Below are 17,976 nucleotides of genomic sequence, written 5' to 3'. Positions count from 1 at the left end.
ATGTTATAATGAAACAGATTGCAATGTAAATGAATTTGCCTCTTGGCTTAAGGCTAGGTGAAATTGTTCTTGGAAATTAGAGGCACGCATGAAGAGTTAACTTAATAGCCAAATGCATCTTCCCATCTGTCTCTTGGACAGCCATTGTTGCATTGTATTTTCTTGTTGAGATACACAGAGAATACATGTATCTGCATTGACTTTGAAAGTCCAGTCTGTGTTGTGGGTTAAGTGGTTAGCTACTGCTATTTACCTGAAAGAATTAAATCAAAAAATAAATGAAAGCTGATTGATTTTTAAACAAATATTCACTTAAGACACAGAAGTAGCTCCCTCCTTTTAAACACGTATTTGAGGAATTGATATACAGGTGATGGGATAATCTCATGAGAGTTAGATTTTGGAAAAACATTCAAGTTGTTTCTTATTTTGTTCAAACTGGTTCACCCATTTCTTTTCAGGAAATATTTTGCATTAACTGTATAGATACTGTGTTTAGACATGCTATTATTGCCTACAAAGAAAAGCATTTCATAGTAAAATGTACTATGAAAATCCAGGGCAATATAGCATTTCACTCCTAATACGGCAGGTATAGAGCAGTGATGGCAGTGACAGAAAACCACAGGCAATTTCTAATAGTTTCATTTTCCAAAACAAATACTAAGATATTACTTGTTATGGGCTGATTTTCTTTTCAGCAGGAGCACAAAAAATAAAAGAAGAAGAGGAGGAGGAGGGCTGGAAATTATCATCGGCTGTGTCTGCACTTGCCACCTTCTTCAAAGGGGCATGGTAATCAGGTTGACGGGAGATTACTAATAAGGTGCTGCAATGAATATTCAGCACTTCATTAGGCAAATTCTCCCTTGAGGCAACTTTGAAGTGCCGGCATGCCGTGTAGCCGCGGGCACTTCAAAGTGCCTGCCCTACTTTGAAGTGCCTTTACTCCCCAAAATTTTGAGGAGGAAGTGTAAGAAAGATTCTTCTTTTTGAAGTACTATGCTGTGTCATAAGGGAAAATGCCTTTGGGCGCTGGAATGGTGTGGCTTGTAGTTCTCCATGGTGACATGTCTAAAGTATTATTTACACAGTATGACACTGAACATTTTCCATAACATCTTAATAATAACAGTGTAGTCAAAGCAAAGTAGGGTTTCATTCCTCTGCTTGGAAATAGAAAAGCCATTCTGTATGCCTTCATTTCAGGCATCACAGAGCTACGTTTTACAATGGTATTAAAATACCTTCAGTGTTAACAATGAAGAGTAAAATGTAGTTCAGGAATACTTCTGTGGGTTTTACAATGTAATAGATATAGTTTTCTTTGACTAAAACAATTCAGCTTCTGCCAGGAAATAGTGCAGTCTTTAACTTCAATAACATATAGTTTTCTCTAAGGCCTGGAAGTTCTATATTGTGTACATGATCAACAAGATTTGCTTTGAGGTGTGTCCCGCAACATAGAGAATTTAACAACAGATTAGAGTGTGAGATTTGTGAGCTAGAGTACATATTCAAAATTGACACATTACAATGTAGTATGAACAGAAACATCAACTGCCTCACACATTACAAAGACTGCTTCATTTCCTTTGATGCTTGTAATTATCTCAGATAGGACGATTAACATCCTCCCACCTCTCATTCCCTCCCTTCTATCCTATCGATCTGTCAGTTTTTATTGCAATTTTTTTCTTTCTTTTTGGTCCTTTGTACTTATACATGTCAGTCTGTATTGGAAATGAAACTGATCTGAAGAAGTGGGTCTGTCCCACAAAAGCTCATGACTGAGTACATCATTTTGTTAGTCTTTAAAGTTCTACATTCCTGCTGCTAAGATTTGCTTTGTAATTTTTTTTAAAAAAGGCATTAGCCTTTTAATGCAACCTTTGAATCAATAATCTATTATCATTTGCTCCTATTGCCCAGCCATAACTAAAGATGGACAGGAGACACATGATATGAAAATAGTCACATTGCAACTTCATTATTAGATGTCTGGGACTATCTGGCAGATAACAGTATACAGTGCAGGTAATCTCTGTTTATTCTATAATTAGTTTAAGGCTTCCATAATCTGGCCTTCTTTTCCCATCAAAGTCCCTCCGGTGAATCTACTGCTGGAACTCCACCATATGCAGGGGATTTACCAGCTGCCCCTCATTTCCTTTTGTGTTTCTCTAGCAAATCCGTTGCTGAGACATTACTATCCACCCTCTATTCCCTGTAGGAGTAAGGTGGGCTAAAGGAAAGAGGGGGCTGGCTCTCTGTCATTACAACTATAGAAGCCCCAAACCTCACACCATTCTATTGCTTTAACCTGCACCCTTTTTGAAGTCTTTTAGTGGGCCATTTTTCTGGTTACTGGATGCCATCCCTACAGAATAGCTGCAAAGCAGTTAGCATGGTTGCCTCCTGTGCAAACCCAGCAGGTTTGCTTAACATTGTCCAATGACCTTTTGTGTAGCAGCCAAAAAACATGTTGCCATCAAGTCTGAGAAGAGAAATCTTCTTCTCTCAAATGCAACTCTGACCTCTACAATACACCACTGTCTCTTGAAACTGGGTTGCCAATGTAATGTACTGCAACAACTGCCTTATCCCGATGGGCCATATAGTTGACTAGCATGCTGGATCCTCTTAGGCAGGGCTGGGGAACCTCTGGCCCACAGGCTGCATTTAGTTTGTGAGGGTTAACCATTGAGGGTCTGACAAACACTTTGTTTACCTTTGTATCCACAAGTACAGTTATTCCCAGAGCTCAGTGGCCAAGAATGGTGAACTAAGGTTACTGGGAGCTGCAGGGCCCCATGGCTGAAGATGTTCAGATAAAAAAAAACAACTGTCTGGCAGCCTGGCAATATCTAACCTTGTATGAACTCTGTATGGCCAGTGAGCTGGAGATTTCCCTGGTCTTTTGCCACGGCTTCATAGCACCAGCAATACCTACTTGCATTCACCGCAAACTCCTGGTATAAGCTACTGCCCTATATCAAACTGAAAACAAGACATCTGATATCCCAGTATTCAACTGCATATGTGTGCTTGTGATGAAAAGAGATATTCAGGCTTTAATAATAATAATAATAATAATAATAATAATAATGTAAAGAGAGATGAAGGCTTTGACAAGTGAGAACATATACTCCAGCCAATCAGAAACACATCCTTTTTTTGTGAGGGAAATGTAATGTGCCCATCCTTGTGCTCAGCACAATATGTAGGTATGCTAATGTAGTGGAAGCACCCTCTCTTTCATCTTCTAAAAGCAGTACCCACAAATGCTTTTTCCAGGCTATTTGGATCACTGAAGTGTTAAAGGAGCCACCACGTGGCTTTGATAGGTATTACTGGACATTGCCTTGCAGTGGTGTTGGGAACGAAATCTCAGAGAGGAATTAGCAAAAATCTGGCCTCCAGTTTGCCCTCTTTCTTGCCTATGTTTGGAACACCATGACCTGCTTCAGCTCAGCCAACTGGCTGCTGGCAATGAATCTACTCCAATCCTGTTCTGTTTTGTTCTGTTTTTTGTGATTGTCTCCTGCCACTCTGGCAGAATGGGTCCCAGAGCATATTACACATGCATGCATGAATCCACAGGTGGTGTAGAAACAAAAATGTCTTATTAAATGCCCAGCTAACACTACTGCGTGACTCATGCCCCTCCTTGCAGTAGAATGAAAATGCCACTGTCTGTATGAACCCTGGTTCCCTTCCACAACATACTGTATGTCCACCTGATTATATCACTAGTCTTAAAACAATCTGGGCTTCATCCCAAATAAGCCTGTATCAAAACACCCGCATAGATAATGAAGGCAGCCTGCCAATTTTGCCATGTTCTAGTCATTCAACCTGCTTGGGAAATTCCTTATCCTGTTAGCTGTGTCCCAGATTGTTGTCTGTAAGCACAAATTTATTGCCGGGACTATTTTTTCCATGCAAATCCGTCTAGCAAAATTATTTCCAGGATTTTGTTTGTCATCCAGGTCTCTCCCATCAATCCATTCAAATTAAACCAAATCAAACCTCAAACCTCATGCACTGCCTAGGCGGAAGGTTAAGATGGGCTAGCAGAATGGGGGGGATATAAGCTGAGAGGTTTCAACCACACCACTGCCCCTAAATGCCAAGCTGCAAAAAGCAAAAGTGATGCCCATGCCAGAGCTTCCATCAACTGCAGTACTTTCTGACCTTGATCTCCTCCCTCATCAGAAAGCATCATTGCCTTCTTCTGGCAGGTCTGAAAAAAGCCTTACCCCACTCTTCAGTGCAGGAATGTCATTCTTCCTGTGATAAAACATCTGCAGGCTGACACTATTCAGGAATTTCACGTTTAAACATTTTGGTACCAAACTGATTCTGTGTAAATCCACGGAAGTCAATGGTGTTAGACCTTGGAGAGATTTGATTCTTTCTGTTTAATAGAGCATGTATTGTGGCAATTCTCCAGAATATCCAATCATTCTACACTGTACTGGGCCTACAAGATGTGCAATAACAAAAACATTTGAAAAATTCTGCACCATGTACCTCTTAACTCATGTAAAGGGGAACAGTTGAGTGTTATCTGTTGGTTTCTTTGTCCTTTTTAACATCTATATCCTGCTTTCTTCCCCATTATGTGCCATTAATCTGTGCATCCCTGGCTTTATGTTCAGTCAGATATTAGATTTGTTACTTTTCACTGTATTAATGACATTGATTGCATTTTGTTTAGGAATGCTGTTATGAATTGTCATCTTCTTACTAATCCTGAGACTATATTATCCTCTCTCTTATCCTTCTCAAAGTCTACTGATTATTATATTGATCTTTCTACTCATTGGGTGCTTGCTCTTTTAGGCAAGTTTTCCACGTTAACAGAAGATGTATTTTCTTCCTTGTCTCGTAAGCTTTGCTCCAGAGTTAAGCATTGGAAAGCAGGAATATGCCTATCATAAAATAAACCTTTTAAAATTTGCATTGTGATAAGCATTTGATCCTCAATAACATTGGGTTTCTGCTTACCCAGTAAAAGAAAGAGAGATATTAGACTAGAAGGAGAATGAAAATGTGGATGTCAATAAAGGAAGGAGGAAAAAAGACAAATACTGGAACAGTTTTCTTATAAATACTTTTGTTGTAGAACCTCCATCAATGGAGATTTTTAACCAACAGTTAGACAAACATTTGTCAGGGTTTGTGTAGGTTGAACTTGGTCCTGTCATGTGTGAAGCACACTGGACGTGATGATGTCTCAATGTTCCTGAGAGTCCTATGATTCTATAGGATGAGCTACAAGTGTTGTTTCTGTTGTGAGAAAGAAGGTGCAATTGGTCTGGTCTGAGGGAGTGATCCTTGGGACAGGATGTAACTCAAATATTGCTGTGACCATCTATCACAAAGGCATGTTTGACTAAGTGACGACATAGATTTGGCAACCCCAGGGCTCTTTCTTTCACTCCATCATTAGTCTGTGATGCTGCACAGGTGGCTTACCTTTGATACTCTGTTGGTGATATCTAAGTATAAAACTCACAGCTAATTTGTTTTTTGTGCCCTATCTTCTAAAAGTCTGCCATGACTTCATGCTCTTTAGTCACTGTAGGACAACCTTACAAAAGGGTACAAATAAGTTGTAAATTTCACAGTGGATACAGATAAATATCTGATTCCCTTAAAGATTTATACTTAGACCTTCACCGTTTAACATAGTCATAAATGACCTGGAAAAGGGTATGAAGAATGAGGTGGCACAAATTGCAGGCAACATAAAATTGCTCAAGATAATTAACATAAAAATGACTGTACAGGGTTATAAAGTCATCTCTCTCTCTCTCTCTCTCTCTCTCACACACACACACAAATCCCCAGATGACTAGACAACAAAGTGATACACGAATTTCAGTGTTGTAAGTGCAAATTAAAATATGTTGGAAAATATAATACTATATGTATTACATATACATACAAAATGGTGAGAACGAAATTAGCTCTTACTAAAGAAAGAGATTGTGGAATTATCCTGCATAGTTGTCTGAAAACATCCTCTGCACATGCGGCAGTAGTCTAAAAAGCTAGCAGAGTGCCAGGAATAGTAAGAAAAGGGATTGATAACAAAATAGAAAATATCATATTGCCGCTATATAAATCCATGGTGTGCTCATACCCTATATCCTGTAGGCAGTTCTGGTCATGCATTTTCAAAAAACATAATAGAATTGGAAAATGATTCAGAGAAAGGTACCAAAATTTTTAGGGTTTTGGAATAGTTTTCATATGAGAACATATTGAAAATATTAGCTTTTTAGTTAAATGTTTATTACTAAAGCTGCTCATGGCAATAAAGTGCTTGTGGTTAAATGGTATCTTGTCAGCATGTTTTGTACCCAGAGAACCCAGTGTCAAATCTGAGATAACTTTTGACTGCAACAACAAGGGATACAAATGGCTGAAAATATTATTCTATTATTTCTATTCAGCATAGAAGAAATCATGGAAAGTGGAACATGATAAAGGTCTATTATTCTATTATTTTTATTCAGCATAGAAGAAATAATGAAAGGCGGAACACGTTAAAGATCTGTGACAATCTAGAGAATAAATAAGTAAATGTTATGTGCCCATTCCTACTACACAAAAACCAGGAGGCACCAGATTAAATTAATAGGCTGCAAGATGAAAAACAAATGAAAGGAAGTTCTTCAAACAAGTTCACAGATGCTAGGTCCATGGATGGATACTACCCAACAGGGCCAGAAAAAGTGAATGGATAGCAGCAGATGGATCACTCAACATGGCTTTTTTTGTTTGTTTTGCTTTGTTTTAATTCCCTCTTAAGAATTTGGCACTGGTCACTTTCAGAGATAGGAAAATGCACAAGACAGACTACTAGTATTACCCAGCATAGCCATTCTTATCTTCTTATTCCCCAGGTTCTGACACCATTGAATGTTAAATAACATACGGTGAGATAAAAAGTCTAGAGAATATGGTTCCAGTCAAGCCTCCCTTAAACTACAAACAGAACTATATCAGTGGATTCTTGTTCTCATATGGAAACCCACTTGTGTTTGGGATGGAACTGAAAAGGGGTCATGGTTTGCTTGTGGGATAGGATGGGGTTTCTGGCCACAGCTAGAGAAATTAACCCAGGGTACCTTTGCTTACAAACCAGGCTACTTACAGCCCCAGGATGGGATTTCCTTCTCATTAACGCAAATCCAACCAGCTACAACAGCACCTCTGCCAGCCTCATTGGCCAGCCAGAAGCCACACAAGCAATCCCACAGATGTCCCAGCTGTTATATCAGCCCAGAACAACAACCCCAAAATTCAGGTGAACCTGTTTAAACCTGTTTCACCCAACACCACACAGATTCTTCCAGATCCCAAAAAGTCCAGTCTCAGACCCCGGTCAATCTATACTTGGTTTTACCCAAAACAACACACTAAGCAATTCTTTAGTGCTAATGGTCTTATTTACATGAGCCCAAAACTTCGAAATGGACATGCAAATGGCCATTTTGAAGTTTACTAATGAAGTGCTGAAATATGTATTCAGCTCCTCATTAGCATGCCAGCAGCCGTAGCTCTTCAAAATTGCTGCAGCTCTCCACCGTGTTGCTTGTCCAGATGCGGCTCCTTTTCAAAAGGACCCAGGCAACTTTGAAATCCCCTTCTTCCTATCTGCTGTTAGGAATAAGGAGATTTCGAAGTTGCCCGGGGCCTTTTGAAAAGGAGCCCGGTCTGGATGAGCCACATGGTGGTGAGCTGCATCAATTTTGAAGTTTTGAGCTAGTGTAGACATAGCCAGTATCTAAACAATTACTGATAAAAAAGAAAGAACAGGGATGGGGAGAATAATTGTTAAAGCAATACTTTACCTACATCAGTCATAAGTACTGGTGCAGGCCAGCAGTGTTATTTGCTGATTCTTGAAAGTCTCTGAAAGTACATTTCAGGTTACATAGATTCATTTATTGGAAAATTGTAGATCCAGCCCACTGGGTTCCACATGCTGGAATATGGACCCTTGGAGACCAAAAGTTAAAAAATCCAGAATAGACCCTGCTACGTCCACACCATTCTTTCTCTTTGTTGTGTTCCCTCTGTCCAGGGACAAAGCCTTTTCTTCTTCCCATGGTCCCTGGAGAGTGCTCTCCCACGTGACTCAGGTGGGCTGTTGTGGCAAACTGCAATTGGATGAATCCCAGGAGACAGTCTCAGACTTCTGAAATGGACTTGTTCCTTTCTCTCAGCCCAGGTCACTTGATCAGTGGGCTGAACTCGATCAGCAAATCCCAAGCATCTGGGATGTGGATTCGATGCCTGAGCCCTTGCTTATAGTCCATTCATCCTGGCTGGGGCTGAGTTCACACCTCCTATTGTGAAGCTTAGTACATAAATATTTTTTAACACAGCTACATAGCTAAAATCTGTAACTTTACCTACATACATGATACAGACACATAAGTAGCTGACTTAGATTCAGGGCATCATCAGCTTTCATTAGATACCTCACATGGCCCTCTTCGCAAAATATTTGCGGCCAATAGCCACATTGGGCATTAAAATGGCTTCCAGGCTCAACATAAAAATCCAGTTATGTGACAGCTTGTCCAGTTAGAGAAGTGTGGCCCAAACAGAATTTTCCTTGGCATGTATGATCTCTATTCTAAGAGGCTACTCATTGATTAAGGAGATTAAGATAGTTTATGTTTTAAGTCCAACTCTAAAGGAAGAAAGTGTTCATGAAAAATGTGTCTTTTCCAATCAGTATTTTTAATGTTAATATTTTTCAACCAGTTGTATCCCTTGTTGTTTTTGGTACAATGTGGTATCATAGCTGTTCCACTAATCTGGAGGTATAAATTGTCTCCAAAATGGAAATGATTGTGTGTGAGAACAAAGTTACAGAGGTCAGACGCCAGATTGGCTGCGGTGGCATCAGGGATGGTATTCCTGATTGCTTGTAATCTGTCTTTATGTGGAATATTAGTGTACAGGGCCTCTACATCCATTGTGGCAAGGATGGCATTATCAGGAACTTTTCCGATGTTTTGTAATTTCCTCAGGAAGTCGGTGGTATCTCAGATATAGCTGGGAGCGTTAGTGGCATAGGGTTTGAGGAGGGAGTCCACGTAACTGGATAGTCCGGTGGTAAGGGTGCCAATACCTGAAATGATAGGGTGTCCAGGGTTTCCAGGTTTGTGGATTTTGGGAAGTGGAACTGCTGTGGGCACCCTCTTGGCCCCACAATATGCTAATATATTTATGGCAGACCTGGAACAATGATTCCTCAGCTCTCATCCCCTATTACCACTCCTCTACTTAAGAAACGTTGATGACATCTTTATGATTTGGACCCATGGTACAGAGGCTCTAGAAGAATTCCACAGAGACTTTAACAATCTACACCCACCATCAACTTATGCCTTGATTACAACATGCAAGAGATACATTTCCTGGACACTACAGTACTAATCAAGGATGGCCTGATCAGTACCACACTGTACCGAAAACCTACTGATCGCTATACTTACCTACACCCTTCTAGTTTCCATCCTGCACACGTGACTAGATCCATTGTTTACAGTCAAGCTCTTAGGTACGATTGCATTTGCTCTGATCCAACTGACAGAGACCAAAGACTACAAGAACTTTACTAAATATTCATAAACCTGAATTACCCACCAGGGCTACGTCTACACGTGCCCCAAACTTCGAAATGGCCATGCAAATGGCCATTTTGAAGTTTACTAATGAAGCGCTGAAATGCATACTCAGCGCTTCATTAGCATGCGGGTGGCAGCGGCGCTTCAAAATTGATGCGGCTTGCCGCCGTGCGGCTCGTCCAGACGGGGCTCCTTTTCAAAAGGACCCCGCCTACTTCGAAGTCCCCTTATTCCCATGAGCTGATGGGAATAAGGGGACTTCGAAGTAGGCAGGGTCTTTTCAAAAAGGAGCCCCGTCTGGACGAGCCACGCGGCGGCAAGCCGTGTCAAATTCGAAGCGCCGCTGCCGCCTGCATGCTAACGAAGCGCTGAATATGCATTTCAGCGCTTCATTAGTAAACTTCGAAATGGCCATTTGCGTGGCCATTTCGAAGTTTGGGGCACGTGTAGGCACGGCCCAGGAGAAGTAAAAAAAACAAATCAACAGGGCCAGACAAATACCGAGAGACCAGCTACTCCAAAATTGGCCCAAAAAACCCAAGAACAGAACACCACTGGTCATCACCTACAGCCCCCAACTCAGACCACTGCAACAAATTATTAAAGACCTACAATCTATCCTTAATCAGGATGCCACACTCCAGAAGGCCCTGGGTGACATGCCTGTTCTCTCCTACAAACAACCTCCCAACCTCATGAGGATCCTCACTAACAGCCACAGTCTATACCCCAGGAATACCAGTTCTGGAACCTTTCCCTGTGACAAATCCCGCTGCCAGCTTTGTCCACATATCTTCTCTGGAAATACCATCACTGGACCTAACCAGGATACTCACAGAATCACAGGCACTTTCTCATGCTCCTCTACTAACATCATATATGCCATCATGTGCCAACAATGTCCAGATGCTTTGTATGTTGGACAGACTTCTAACTCCCTTAGACAAAGGGTCAATGGGCACAAAACAGACATCAAAACACTCCAGATCCACAAACCAGTTAGTCAACATTTTAATGGAATGGGGCATTCTGTCAATGACCTAAAGGTATGTGTGTTACTGAAGAAGAATTATCGCACCGTTCTGGAAAAGGAAACAGCCGAACTGGCTTTTATATTCAAATTCAGAACATTAACACATGGTTTAAATCATGATGGGAACTTTCTGAGTCATTATAGGGGCTCATCTGCATACTTGGCTCAATCTAATTCTTGACCTTCCCCCCCACCCTTCCACTTTCTGATTTGCTCACCTTGATTATCTTTTTCTGAGATGGCCTCCTTGATTACTGTTTTTGGTTCTCTGTGCCTTAAATATTGAGTCTGTTCTGGTCTGGCTATGGTCTGAAGTGGGTCTGTCCCATGAAAGCTCACCTAATAAACTATTTTGCTAGTCTTTAAAGTGCTACTTGACTGCTTTTTCTTTCCATAAATGGTAATGAGTGTTCTAATGGAACTGTATAATGAGGCAGAAAAACTGTATACAACCAACACAGAAACCAGTGCAATTTGGACCTCACCAATGTCACAGTGCCAAATCTGAGATAACTTTTGACTACAACTTTTGACTGCTTTTTGTTTTGATAGTGTATAGACTAGCAGGGCTTCCTCTCTGTTACCATTTATGGTATTTCCTTAGCTGTCAGTTATTGATCTATTATTGTTGGTCTTTTGCTACTTGTTCTTTAAACCTGCTTACATCTTTACCACACCTCATCATAGAAGACTGTTGATGCTTGTGCCCTTCCTCTTATCTCTGTCCTCAAATTGTTCTGCTACAATGCCACCGTTTATGTTGTTTGGTAGGCTTTTTTTCCCCTGAGGCTTATTTCTGCAATTGACCATTACATCTGTCAAAAATAAAAAGGTGGTGTGTGTGTGAATTTTCTGTGATTAGTATTGTGCAAAATCGAGTTTGTATTTTTTTCAGCTGCACTTAAAACAGTCAAAATCTTTGTGCAGCCTCAAACGGGTACCATTTTACAGAATAAATAAATCCTTGCACACCCTGCCACTGGGGCAAAACATGGCTAACGCTAACTCATTAGAATAAAGAGAAGGAACGGAGTATCACTTGTTCTTATTAGCTTGTGTTGAAAATTATTCATCTTGAGCAATGGAGTACACCCAGATAGAGCACCATAACTGCTACCTTCATGAACTTTCTATTTCATATGTTTAGCCTGTTTCAAATAATTCACAGTTGTCTAAACATAAACCCAAACCCTTTCAGCTTAAACTAACAGCCATGCTATACTAGGTCTAATTATATATCAAAGGGCAAATTCTACACACTTTTCAGACCTCAACTTTAAATTGCTGTGAAAATTCCCAATATTTGAATACAGAAGATACATTTTGATATTGAGTTTCAAAGTTGCAAAGTCTTTTGTATTTTCCCAGCTAACTCTCTGTCACTATTGCATTTTCATGCGACAGAAAAATACAGTCTGCAAAGGTTGGATCATCTAGTCAGGAAGGAACAACAACGTCATGTGAATTTATTAACCAATCATAAGTCTGAATAAAGAAGTCCGAGGTATGAAGTATCCCTAGGACAATCTAGGCTTCAGCTACAGAAATCCTGAAATAGCAAGCCCAAGACTAAACATGCTTGAAAAAGGATCGCTATTTTGACTATGGTATTGTGTTTCTGCTACCCCTGATAATGAGAGGGGTAGCAGAAACTTTGAAATAGCTGTTCATTTTGAACTTCTGGGCCATTTCGATGGCATGGAAGTTCAAAATAAGTTAACTCAAAATAATATACTCAATTTGTGTTGTGCAAATTGCATACGTTATTTTGAGTTATGGCTACCGTGTATAGTAAACTATTTTGTATGCAATATATAGCTCAGATATAGTCCTAACAATAAAACATTTTGAAAAACCAATTATTTTATATATTTTTCAGAAAAACTGCAAACACAAAAGCTTAATTTATTTAGAATTAATATGTTAACAAGCTTTATTCATAACAAAGAAGGGTAAATAACTGAGTTCTTTGTATAAATTTGCTTGCCATTTAGCTGTAGAGCTCTTTCATGATTTTCTCAGAACTGATTGTTAATTACTACTCATCATAAATTTCTTTGTGAATTCAAAAGAGTCAATGCCAACATGTACTATGACCTCATGAAGATCCATTGGAAAATTTGACAGGAGGTAACATTCTACAGAAAAACAAATTGTCTTCTTTATTATAGACGCTCTGTTTTTTTTTCTTAATTCTCAGTGTGGAGATCATTTATATTAAAACAGTAAATTTAGACTTGCTTCTGCTCCCACAGAGGACAAAGGGAAAATCTCCAAATGACAAGACAGTCTCTTTTTTCTTTCCAAAGGTAATGTCTTCCCCTTGCTTATTCTGTGCAGTATATAATAACACACTCAGGCTGGGTCTATACAGACTGTATTGCTGGCTGCTCATTAGCATAACCAGGTGACATCTCCTTGCCAGTGGAGGTTGCTGCTGGCAGTAAACAAGGCCACGTAGATGTTCCTCTGCTGGAAAAAAAAATAACCCTTCTGTCTTCAGCCACTTAGGCCTGAAAATATTATGCTATTATCTGAATATGCTAATGAGCAGCCCTTTGCAATTGCAAGAGTGATCATTACCATGATACAGGTCCATGTCGATCCAGCTTCATTGGGATATCAAACTCCTCTTCAGAACGATTCTAAACAGCAGAAATATTGACATGCTAAGCAAGGCAGGAGCCTTTACTCATCAATTTATCATTTTCCACAGCAACATTTTAATGCACAACTAAAATTGTGTACTGCCACTTTTGCTTTCAATGTTTCCAGCCTACTGTACCTTTTTCAAGAGTACGATTTGTCTTGCATATTACAAGTTACACCTCACTTAAAAAGTACTTGGTTACAAAATCAAACATAAAAATACTGAATGACACAGCACGTTATTAATGAGAAGTTTACTGTTATTCCACTATAAAATACATTAAATAAATCAAGTATTATATAAATATTGTATTTACATTTCTGTTTATAGCATATATAGCAGTATAAACAAGTTGTATGAAATTTTAGTTTTTAATGATGACTCTAGTGCATTTTATATAGTCTGTTATAGGTAATGTCCCTCTGAAGACCTCTCCACAACCCCAGTGGTATGTGTATCCCTGGCTGAGCATCATTGCTTTTTCATATTCTGGCAGAACAGTTTCTAACCTGGATATTTTACAATGTTTTAGATTTTTTAAAGAGGCATTTAAATGCTTAAGTGAGATGCAAAATTTATATTTAAATACAGAGAGAGGTTTGATGTCCAAAAATGAGAAAACATCAAATTATTTTTCCTCTACGTCTATCCTTCTATCATAAAATTAAGGCTAGAACAAAACAAACTTCTTTTCTTCACTTCAAATCACTTGCTATTTTATAAATAAAGCAAATCACTCCAGGGCATGAAGTGCGTTACATTAATTCATTCCTAGTTACATTGATGGCACTCAACCTTCAGCCTCATGCTTAGCAACACAGTAGGTGTGAAATATTATAATACAATTCACACCCTGTCATTTCTTATTGCTTAGTTAGAGGTGTTTATGACCATTTTATTCATAATTTGTCAGGAAAAGACAACTTAAAAACAAGCAAGGGAGCATTATAGTCAAACTGGCATTATAACAGCACAAGCAGACAGCTCAAATAGTAGATCACTTCAAATTGGGGACTAGTAACAAAGGAGAATTACCACTTAACTAGCAAAGTAGAAATACAGCGTTCATATAAATAACTGGAAAGTGACTTGACATTAAGATATTTTTCCATCCTGTGTCAGGAAGATAGCACAAAAGAGAGGATGGGAACAAAGAGGTCTTCATGTTTTCTATCCTGACTTTTAGGAACGTAAGTTGTTTCACACTACTTTCTCTTAGCAATAATAAATAATGACTCAAGATCTTACTTGGGAGTTATAGAGAAGAATAGATAAAAATGGCAACTGTTGGCAGCTCATAGTTTTCTTTTTCAGTAGTATAATGGAGGCTTCTCCACCATTTCAATCTCCGTTGTATCATACAAGCTGTGTCTACATGTGCATGCTACTTCGAAGTAGCAGCACTAACTTCGAAATAGCACCCGTTGCGGCTACACGCGTCGGGCGCTATTTCGAAGTTAACTTCGACGTTAGGCGGTGAGACGTCGAAGTCGCTAACCTCATGAGGGGATCAGAATAGCACCCTACTTCGACGTTGAACGTCGAAGTAGGGTCCGTGTAGACGATCCGCGTCCTGCAACGTCGAAATTGCCGGGTCCTCCATGGCGGCCATCAGCTGGGGGGTTGAGAGATGCTCTCTCTCCAGCCCCTGCGGGGCTCTATGGTCACCGTGGGCAGCAGCCCTTAGCCCAGGGCTTCTGGCTGCTGCTGCGGCAGCTGGGGATCCATGCTGCAGGCACAGGGTCTGCAACCAGTTGTCGGCTCTGTGTATTTTGTGTTGTTTAATGCAACTGTGTCTGGGAGGGGCCCTTTAAGGGAGTGGCTTGCTGTTGAGTCCGCCCTGTGACCCTGTCTGCAGCTGTGCCTGGCACCCTTATTTCGATGTGTGCTACTTTGGCGTGTAGACGTACCCTCGCAGCGCCTATTTCGATGTGGTGCCGCGCAACGTCGAAGTTGAACATCGACGTTGCCAGCCCTGGAGGACGTGTAGACGTTATTCATTGAAATAGCCTATTTTGATGTTGCTACATCGAAATAAGCTATTTCGATGTTGGCTTCACGTGTAGACGTAGCCACAGTGAGGCTATATTGCAGTCATGAAAGATGAGAAATAGGAACATGAACATCATCAGATTAACTACACTACAATAAAATACTGGCTTTTTAGATTACATAAAAGTTGTTAGCAGCCTGACTTTCAAGGTTATAAAGGAAGATCCCCAGAACACTTCTTGAAAGCACAATAGTGCTAGATTTTTCAGTCCTTCTTGCAAGATAAAACTTGAAGCATTTAGCTGTTACTTTTCCTTTCCCTGTAATGGCAGAAGTATATTAGGAGTAGTTAATGCATAGGAACTGGAAGCAGAACATAAATAGTGGGCAGCAATTATACTACACAACTGGTATTCATAGGATACTTAAGAAAAATTTCAGTGAAGATTAAAACAAATTTCCAATTTCTAGTTAATTGATTCATCTTAGACAGGTTTTGTTTTGTGTTTCATATCATAAAGAAAATCTCTAAATACTCTTGTATCCTTTGGATTTACATTAACAAAATCAAACAATAACTGTTGCAGTCCTGAATGGAGAAATTGGGAAGAAGCGATTTCCTTCCAGAAGACCCTCAGAGGGGCCGCACTTCGACACTCCATTTTGGAGTCCAGAAGAGCATCTTCCGGACTCCAAATCATGTGACCTTCTGCTAATGAGGCACTGGGAATTTACAGCCATGCCTCATTAGCAAATTTCAGGCCATTTATTAGTATGCCACTTTTGGAGAAAGTGGCATGTGTAGAAACAGCCTTTGTGTGTTTTTAATGGGACATATTTGCACAAGGTCAGATTACATTTTCATTTGTAAATATGCATTGACCAACTCCAGATTACTGAAACACACCTTCTGGAAGCCCCCTCTTCCTCATGGGCCGCATGTCTACACATCTATTTCAGAGTCCGGAAGAAGCTCTTCCACAATCCAAATCATGTGGCCATATGCTAATGCGGCATGGGAAATTTACATCCATACCTCAGTAGCATCTTCCAGCCTGCACATTACCATGCCCCTTCCAGAAGAAGGGCCATGTGTAGAAGCAGCCTTACAGTATTGTAAATTTTCTAAGATAAAAGGCTTCAGAACCATGGTCATTTCTTCTAGAGGAACCTGTTACAAAGTCTAATGATGGGTAGATGCAGAAATCAATGAAACGTCCGTGCCAGTATCAAAGTATCAAATAGGAGCTCCCTCACCAAATGTGGGACCCAGATGCCATTGCTGAATACTACTTCTGATAACACACATAATGCTAGGTTTTGGACATGTTCACTAAAACTCTTGTTTTCTTTCAGATTATGAATTAACAACTTCCATCTTTTCTTATGTTTTGTCATTGTAAGTGTGTTCATGGATGAATGATTACTCTGTGGCAGTGATTGTAATTGTTCAACAGATCACAACAATGTGTTCTTTCTTCTGGCACTTTTTACAAATAAATTAGTGTGTCCCACAATCTTGAACATACATATGGTTTGTGCATAACAGCAACATGGAAATTCCTTATGTTTCTATGGTCCCCTGTCTCATGGATGCTGTTGGTGAACTTCTCTCACTAAACTCTAGATATTCCATCTCTGCATTTTCATTGCAATTATTACTTCAGCAGCTTGTACAGTTGTTTACTTGCTTTGGACATTGCTGTATAATCCAAAGAGTAAGTTGTTACAGAGGGCATCATTTAGTGCTTGTCCAAATTCACCATGCTCTGGTATCTTCCTTAGTACAGTAGTGAACTCTGCTCTCACTTCTTCACATCACTGAAGATATGGTGCTCTTATCACTTATAGGTCAGGTGAAAAATGTTTCTACATTGTTGCAGTAATTGTGTTATGCCTGGGATTTCTGGGCACAGTTGGAGACAATGGAAAAAGAGCAGTCTGTATGCCTTTTGGACTGATCATGGGATGCTGTTGTAGATTACAAATTGCTTGTAATGTGTAAGGTATACAACCCAGAGTTGTCATCAAATCAATCAACTTTGCCTATAAAATATAGTTTCTCTGCTGTTCTTTTCTGCCACAGGGAAATCCCTATTTTAAAATCATTATTGCTATTATTGTATGTAGTGCCATTGTATGCAGATTGGGCTCAGGTTACTAGGGAGACACGGGGTTGAGGAGAGTCTTTTATTAGACCAACATCTGTTAGTGAGAGAGACAACCTTTTGAGCTACATAAAGCAAATTATGTTTGGGAGAATGTTTCAGCTAAATACAAACTGAAAAAATAGCTTAGAGTAAGAAGTTAGCAAATATATTTAGGGACCACTCAAGGTGAAAGTGGCCCTTTAACAACCCTATAGTCATAGGACTAAAAAGGTGGATAATAGGTTACAAATTATTGTAATATATCATAAACCTAATGTTTCTGTTCAATCCATGATTTTTAGTGTTTAGCAGAATGATAAGAACTTATGGTCCCCTGACTCGTTTTTGAAAATGTAGAGATTTCTTGTGTGGATGAGGACTGTCCAGTGAGATACAGAGAAGTCACATTGAGAAAAATGTTCATCCACATGCAATAGTGGGTTTTATGTTTTATCATTTTCTATGTGAACTTATTTGAGAACATAGTGC

This window comes from Carettochelys insculpta, chromosome 1 (genome assembly GCF_033958435.1).
Source record: "Carettochelys insculpta isolate YL-2023 chromosome 1, ASM3395843v1, whole genome shotgun sequence".
In the NCBI taxonomy this organism is placed as follows: Eukaryota; Metazoa; Chordata; order Testudines; family Carettochelyidae; genus Carettochelys; species Carettochelys insculpta.
The sequence above is the reverse complement of the archived record's forward strand: the minus strand, read 5'-3'. Positions refer to the sequence as shown.